This window comes from Lampetra planeri, chromosome 2 (assembly GCF_965212315.1).
Source record: "Lampetra planeri chromosome 2, kcLamPlan1.2.h2, whole genome shotgun sequence".
In the NCBI taxonomy this organism is placed as follows: Eukaryota; Metazoa; Chordata; class Hyperoartia; order Petromyzontiformes; family Petromyzontidae; genus Lampetra; species Lampetra planeri.
In genome coordinates, this window is record NC_136108.1 from 24470551 (window position 1) to 24478949 (window position 8399).

Sequence of the window (8399 nt, forward strand, 5' to 3'; positions counted from 1 at the left end):
GGTGTGATGGAGGGAGTGTGATGGGGGGGGGTGTGATGGAGGGGGTGGGATGTGATGGAGGGAGTGGGGTGTGATGGAGGGAGTGTGATGGGGGGGGGTGTGATGGAGGGGGGGGGGGGTGATGGGGGGAGTGGGGTGTGATGGAGGGGGTGGGGTGTGATGGGGGAAGTGTGATGGGGGGGTGGGGTGTGATGGAGGGAGTGTGATGGGGTGGGGTGTGATGGAGGGAGTGGGGGTGTGATGGAGGGGGTGGGGTGTGTGATGGGGGGGGGGGGGTGTGATGGAGGGAGTGGGGGTGTGATGGAAGGGGTGGGGTGTGATGGAGGGAGTGTGATGGAGGGGGTGGGATGTGATGGGGGGGAGTGGGGTGTGATGGAGGGGGGTGGGGTGTGATGGAGGGAGTGTAATGGGGGGGGGGGGGTGTGATAGAGGGGGTGGGATGTGATGGGGGGAGTGTGATGGGGGGGGGGGGGTGTGATGGAGGGGGTGGGATGTGATGGGGGGAGTGGGGTGTGATGGAGGGGGTGGGGTGTGATGAAGGGAGTGGGGTGTGATGGAGGGAGTGTGATGGGGGGGGTGTGATGGAGGGGGTGGGATGTGATGGGGGGAGTGGGGTGTGATGGAGGGGGTGGGCTGTGATGGAGGGAGTGTGATGGGGGGGGATGTGATGGGGGGAGTGTGATGGGGGGGGGTGATGGAGGGGGTGGGATGTGATGGGGGGAGTGGGGTGTGATGGAGGGGGTGGGGTGTGATGGAGGGAGTGGGGTGTGATGGAGGGAGTGTGATGGGGGGGTGTGATGGAGGGGGTGGGATGTGATGGGGGAGTGTGATGGGGGGGGATGTGATGGGGGGAGTGTGATGGGGTGGGGTGTGATGGAGGGGGTGGGGTGTGATGGAGGGGGTGGGGTGTGATGGAGGGGGTGGGGTGTGATGGAGGGAGTGGGGTGTGATGGAGGGGGTGGGGTGTGATGGAGGGGGTGGGGTGTGATGGAGGGGGTGGGGTGTGATGGAGGGAGTGTGATGGGGTGGGGTGTGATGGAGGGGGTGGGGTATGATGGAGGGAGTGTGATGGGGTGGGGTGTGATGGAGGGGGTGGGGTGTGATGGAGGGGGTGGGGTGTGATGGGAGTGGGGTGTGATGGAGGGGGTGGGGTGTGATGGGGGGGGGGGTGTTATGGGGGGGTGGGGTGTGATTGAGGGGGTGGGGTGTGATGGGGGGGAGTGGGTTGTGATGGAGGGGGTGGGGTGTGATGGGGTGGGGTGTGATGGGGTGGGGTGTGATGGGGGGAGTGTGATGGGGGGGTGGGGTGTGATTGAGGGGGTGGGGTGTGATGGGGAGAGTGGGGTGTGCTGGGGGAGTGTGGTGTGATGAAGGGGGGTGGGGTGTGATGGGGGGATTGTAATGGGGGGGTGGGGTGTGATGGAGGGAGTGTGATGGGGTGGGGTGTGATGGAGGGAGTGGGGTGTGATGGGGGGAGTGGGGTGTGATGGAGGGGGGTGGGGTGTGATGGGGGGAGTGTGATGGGGGGGGGGGTGTGATGGGGGGAGTGGGGTGTGATGGGGTGGGATGTGATGGGGGGAGTGTGATGGGGTGCGGTGTGATGGAGGGGGGTGGGGGTGTGATGGAGGGGGTGGGGTGTGATGGGAGTGGGGTGTGATGGAGGGGGTGGGGTGTGATGGGGGGGGGGGGGGTGATGGGGGGGTGGGGTGTGATGGAGGGGGTGGGGTGTGATGGAGGGGGTGGGGTGTGATGGGGGGGGAGTGGGTTGTGATGGAGGGGGGTGGGGTGTGATGGGGTGGGGTGTGATGGGGGGGAGTGTGATGGGGGGGTGGGGGTGTGATTGAGGGGGTGGGGTGTGATGGGAGAGTGGGGTGTGATGGGGGAGTGGTGTGATGAAGGGGGGTGGGGTGTGATGGGGGGATTGTAATGGGGGGGGTGGGGGTGTGATGGAGGGAGTGTGATGGGGTGGGGGTGTGATGGAGGGAGTGGGGTGTGATGGGGGGAGTGGGGTGTGATGGAGGGGGTGGGGTGTGATGGGGGGAGTGTGATGGGGGGGGTGTGATGGGGGGAGTGGGGTGTGATGGGGGGAGTGTGATGGGGTGGGATGTGATGGGGGGAGTGTGATGGGGTGGGATGTGATGGGGGGAGTGTGATGGGGGTGCGGTGTGATGGAGGGGGTGGGGGTGTGATGGAGGGAGTGGGGTGTGATGGAGGGAGTGTGATGGGGGGGGGGTGTGATGGAGGGGGGTGGGATGTGATGGAGGGAGTGGGGTGTGATGGAGGGAGTGTGATGGGGGGGGTGTGATGGAGGGGGGGGGGTGTGATGGGGGGAGTGGGGTGTGATGGAGGGGGGTGGGGTGTGATGGGGGAAGTGTGATGGGGGGGGGGGGTGTGATGGAGGGAGTGTGATGGAGGGAGTGGGGTGTGATGGAGGGGGTGGGGTGTGATGGGGGGATTGGGGTGTGATGGAGGGGGTGGGGTGTGATGGGGGGGGGGGGTGTGATGGAGGGAGTGGGGGTGTGATGGAGGGGGTGGGGTGTGATGGAGGGAGTGGTGTGTGATGGAGGGGGTGGGATGTGATAAGGGGGAGTGGGGTGTGATGGAGGGAGTGGGGTGTGATGGAGGGGAGTGGGGTGTAATGGAGGGAGTGGGGTGTGATGGGAGTGGGGTGTGATGGGGGGAGTGGGGTGTGATGGAGGGGGTGGGGTGTGATGGGGGGAGTGTGATGGATGGGGGGAGTGTGACGGGGGGAGTGTGATGGGGGGGGTGGGGTGTGATGGAGGGGGTGGGATGTGATGGATGGGGTGGGGGTGTGATGGGGGGAGTGTGATGGGGGGGGGGTGTGATGGGGGGAGTGGGGTGTGATGGGGGAAGTGTGATGGGGTGGGATGTGATGGGGGTAGTGTGATGGGGTGGGGTGTGATGGAGGGAGTGGGGTGTGATGGAGGGAGTGTGATGGGGGGGGGGGGTGTGATGGAGGGGGTGGGGTGTGATGGGGGGGTGGGGTGTGATGGAGGGGGGTGGGGTGTGATGGGGGGAGTGGGGTGTGATGGAGGGGGTGGGGTGTGATGGGGGGAGTGTGATGGGGGGGGTGGTGTGTGATGGAGGGAGTGTGATGGGGTGGGGTGTGATGGAGGGAGTGTGATGGGGTGGGATGTGATGGGTGGAGTGTGATGGGGTGGGGGTGTGATGGAGGGGGGTGGGGTGTGATGGGGGGAGTGTGATGGGGGTGGGATGTGATGGGGGGAGTGTGATGGGGTGCGGTGTGATGGAGGGGGGTGGGGTGTGATGGGGTGGGGTGTGATGGGGGGAGTGTGATGGGGGGGTGGGGGTGTGATTGAGGGGGTGGGGTGTGATGGGGGAGAGTGGGGTGTGATGGGGGAGTGTGGGTGTGATGAAGGGGGTGGGGGTGTGATGGGGGGATTGTAATTGGGGGGTGGGGTGTGATGGAGGGAGTGTGATGGGGTGGGGTGTGATGGAGGGAGTGGGGTGTGATGGGGGGAGTGGGGTGTGATGGAGGGGGTGGGGGTGTGATGGGGGGAGTGTGATGGGGGGGGTGTGATGGGGGGAGTGGGGGTGTGATGGGGGGGAGTGTGATGGGGTGGGATGTGATGGGGGGAGTGTGATGGGGTGGGATGTGATGGGGGGAGTGTGATGGGGGTGCGGTGTGATGGAGGGGGGGTGGGGTGTGATGGAGGGAGTGGGGGTGTGATGGAGGGAGTGTGATGGGGGGGGGGTGTGATGGAGGGGGTGGGATGTGATGGAGGGAGTGGGGGTGTGATGGAGGGAGTGTGATGGGGGGGGTGTGATGGAGGGGGGGGGGGTGTGATGGGGGGGAGTGGGGTGTGATGGAGAGGGTGGGGTGTGATGGGGGAAGTGTGATGGGGGGGGGTGGGGTGTGATGGAGGGAGTGTGATGGAGGGAGTGGGGTGTGATGGAGGGGGTGGGGTGTGATGGGGGGATTGGGGTGTGATGGAGGGGGTGGGGTGTGATGGGGGGGGGGGGGTGTGATGGAGGAAGTGGGGTGTGATGGAGGGGGTGGGGTGTGATGGAGGGAGTGGTGTGTGATGGAGGGGGTGGGATGTGATAAGGGGGAGTGGGGTGTGATGGAGGGAGTGGGGTGTGATGGAGGGAGTGGGGTGTAATGGAGGGAGTGGGGTGTGATGGGAGTGGGGTGTGATGGGGGGAGTGGGGTGTGATGGAGGGGGTGGGGTGTGATGGGGGGAGTGTGATGGATGGGGGGAGTGTGACGGGGGGAGTGTGATGGGGGGGTGGGGTGTGATGGAGGGGGTGGGATGTGATGGATGGGGGTGGGGTGTGATGGGGGGGAGTGTGATGGGGGGGGGGGGTGTGATGGGGGGAGTGTGATGGGGTGGGATGTGATGGGGGGAGTGTGATGGGGGTGGGGTGTGATGGAGGGAGTGGGGTGTGATGGAGGGAGTGTGATGGGGGGGGGGGTGTGATGGTGGGGGTGGGGTGTGATGGGGGGGTGGGGTGTGATGGAGGGGGTGGGGGTGTGATGGGGGGAGTGGGGTGTGATGGAGGGGGTGGGGTGTGATGGGGGGAGTGTGATGGGGGGGGTGGTGTGTGATGGAGGGAGTGTGATGGGGTGGGGGTGTGATGGAGGGAGTGTGATGGGGTGGGATGTGATGGAGGGAGTGTGATGGGGGTGGGGTGTGATGGAGGGGGTGGGGTGTGATGGGGGAAGTGTGATGGGGGGGTGGGGTGTGATGGAGGGAGTGTGATGGGGTGGGGGTGTGATGGAGGGAGTGGGGGTGTGATGGAGGGGGTGGGGGTGTGATGGGGGGGGTGTGATGGAGGGAGTGGGGGTGTGATGGAAGGGGTGGGGTGTGATGGAGGGAGTGTGATGGTATGGGTGGGATGTGATGGGGGGAGTGGGGTGTGATGGAGGGGGTGGGGGTGTGATGGAGGGAGTGTAATGGGGGGGGGGGGTGTGATAGAGGGGGTGGGATGTGATGGGGGGAGTGTGATGGGGGGGGGGTGTGATGGAGGGGGTGGGATGTGATGGGGGGAGTGGGGTGTGATGGAGGGGGTGGGGGTGTGATGAAGGGAGTGGGGTGTGATGGAGGGAGTGTGATGGGGGGGGTGTGATGGAGGGGGTGGGATGTGATGGGGGGAGTGGGGTGTGATGGAGGGGGGTGGGCTGTGATGGAGGGAGTGTGATGGGGGGGATGTGATGGGGGGAGTGTGATGGGGGGGGGGGGTGATGGAGGGGGTGGGATGTGATGGGGGGAGTGGGGTGTGATGGAGGGGGTGGGGTGTGATGGAGGGAGTGGGGTGTGATGGAGGGAGTGTGATGGGGGGGTGTGATGGAGGGGGTGGGATGTGATGAGGGGAGTGTGATGGGGGGGGATGTGATGGGGGGAGTGTGATGGGGGGTGGGGTGTGATGGAGGGGGTGGGGTGTGATGGAGGGGGTGGGGTGTGATGGAGGGGGTGGGGTGTGATGGAGGGAGTGGGGTGTGGATGGAGGGGGGGTGGGGTGTGATGGAGGGGGGGGTGGGGTGTGATGGAGGGGGGTGGGGGTGTGATGGAGGGGGTGGGGGTGTGATGGAGGGGAGTGTGATGGGGTGGGGTGTGATGGAGGGAGTGGGGTGTGATGGAGGGGGGTGGGGTGTGATGGAGGGGGTGGGGTGTGATGGAGGGGGTGGGGTGTGATGGAGGGGGTGGGGGTGTGATGGGAGTGGGGTGTGATGGAGGGGGGGTGGGGTGTGATGGGGGGGGGGGTGTTATGGGGGGGGTGGGGTGTGATGGAGGGGGTGGGGGTGTGATGGGGGGCAGTGGGTTGTGATGGAGGGGGTGGGGTGTGATGGGGTGGGGGGTGTGATGGGGGTGGGGTGTGATGGGGTGGGGTGTGATGGGGGGAGTGTGATGGGGGGGTGGGGTGTGATTGAGGGGTTGGGGGTGTGATGGGGAGAGTGGGGTGTGATGGGGGGAGTGTGGTGTGATGAAGGGGGTGGGGGTGTGATGGGGGGATTGTAATGGGGGGGGTGGGGGTGTGATGGAGGGAGTGTGATGGGGTGGGGTGTGATGGAGGGAGTGGGGTGTGATGGAGGGGGTGGGGTGTGATGGGGGGAGTGTGATGGGGGGGGGGGTGTGATGGGGGGAGTGGGGTGTGATGGGGGGAGTGTGATGGGGTGGGATGTGATGGGGGGAGTGTGATGGGTTGCAGTGTGATGGAGGGGGTGGGGGTGTGATGGGAGTGGGGTGTGATGGAGGGGGTGGGGTGTGATGGGGGGGGGGGGGTGTGATGGGGGGGTGGGGTGTGATGGAGGGGGTGGGGGTGTGATGGGAGGGAGTGGGTTGTGATGGAGGGGGTGGGGTGTGATGGGGTGGGGGTGTGATGGGGGGAGTGTGATGGGGGGGTGGGGTGTGATTGAGGGGGGTGGGGTGTGATGGGGAGAGTGGGGTGTGATGGGGGAGTGTGGTGTGATGAAGGGGGGTGGGGTGTGATGGGGGGATTGTAATGGGGGGGTGGGGGTGTGATGGAGGGAGTGTGATGGGGTGGGGTGTGATGGAGGGAGTGGGGTGTGATTGGGGGAGTGGGGTGTGATGGAGGGGGTGGGGTGTGATGGGGGGAGTGTGATGGGGGGGGTGTGATGGGGGGAGTGGGGTGTGATGGGGGGAGTGTGATGGGGGTGGGATGTGATGGGGGGGAGTGTGATGGGGTGCGGTGTGATGGAGGGGGTGGGGTGTGATGGAGGGAGTGGGGTGTGATGGAGGGAGTGTGATGGGGGGGGTGTGATGGAGGGGGGTGGGATGTGATGGAGGGGAGTGGGGTGTGGATGGAGGGAGTGGGGTGTGATGGAGGGAGTGTGATGGGGGGGGTGTGATGGAGGGGGGGGGGCGTGTTATGGGGGGAGTGGGGATGTGATGGAGGGGGTGGGGTGTGATGGGGGAAGTGTGATGGGGGGGGGTGGGGTGTGATGGAGGGAGTGTGATGGGGTGGGGGTGTGATGGAGGGAGTGGGGTGTGATGGAGGGGGTGGGGTGTGATGGGGGGATTGGGGTGTGATGGAGGGGGTGGGGTGTCATGGGGGGGGGGGGGGTGTGATGGAGGGAGTGGGGGTGTGATGGAGGGGGTGGGGTGTGAAGGAGGGAGTGGTGTGTGATGGAGGGGGGTGGGATGTGATAAGGGGGAGTGGGGATGTGATGGAGGGAGTGGGGTGTGATGGAGGGGAGTGGGGTGTAATGGAGGGAGTGGGGTGTGATGGGAGTGGGGTGTGATGGGGGGAGTGGGGTGTGATGGAGGGGGTGGGGTGTGATGGGGGGAGTGTGATGGTTGGGGGGAGTGTGACGGGGGGGAGTGTGATGGGGGGGTGGGGTGTGATGGAGGGGGGTGGGATGTGATGGATGGGGTGGGGGTGTGATGGGGGGGAGTGTGATGGGGGGGGGGGGTGTGATGGGGGGAGTGGGGTGTGATGGGGGGAGTGTGATGGGGTGGGATGTGATGGGGGGAGTGTGATGGGGTGGGGTGTGATGGAGGGAGTGGGGTGTGATGGAGGGAGTGTGATGGGGGGGGGTGTGATGGAGGGGGTGGGGTGTGATGGGGGGGTGGGGTGTGATGGAGGGGGTGGGGTGTGATGGGGGGAGTGGGGGGTGTGATGGAGGGGGGTGGGGGTGTGATGGGGGGAGTGTGATGGGGGGGAGTGGGGTGTGATGGAGGGGGTGGGGTGTGATGGGGGGAGTGTGATGGGGGGGGGTGTGATGGGGGGAGTGGGGTGTGATGGGGGGGAGTGTGATGGGGTGGGATGTGATGGGGGGAGTGTGATGGGGTGCGGTGTGATGGAGGGGTGGGGTGTGATGGAGGGAGTGGGTGTGTGATGGAGGGAGTGTGATGGGGGGGGGGGTGTGATGGAGGGGGTGGGATGTGATGGAGGGAGTGGGGTGTGATGGAGGGAGTGTGATGGGGGGGGTGTGATGGAGGGGGGGGGGGGGGGGTGTGATGGGGGGAGTGGGGATGTGATGGAGGGGGTGGGGTGTGATGGGGGAAGTGTGATGGGGGGGGTTGGGTGTGATGGAGGGAGTGTGATGGGGTGGGGTGTGATGGAGGGAGTGGGGTGTGATGGAGGGGGGTGGGGTGTGATGGGGGGATTGGGATGTGATGGAGGGGGTGGGGTGTGATGGGGGGGGGGGTGTGATGGAGGGAGTGGGGTGTGATGGAGGGGGTGGGGTGTGATGGATGGAGTGGTGTGTGATGGAGGGGGTGGGATGTGATAAGGGGGGAGTGGGGTGTGATGGAGGGAGTGGGGTGTGATGGAGGGAGTGGGGTGTAATGGAGGGAGTGGGGTGTGATGGGAGTGGGGTGTGATGGGGGGAGTGGGGTGTGATGGAGGGGGGTGGGGTGTGATGGGGGGAGTGTGATGGTTGGGGGGAGTGT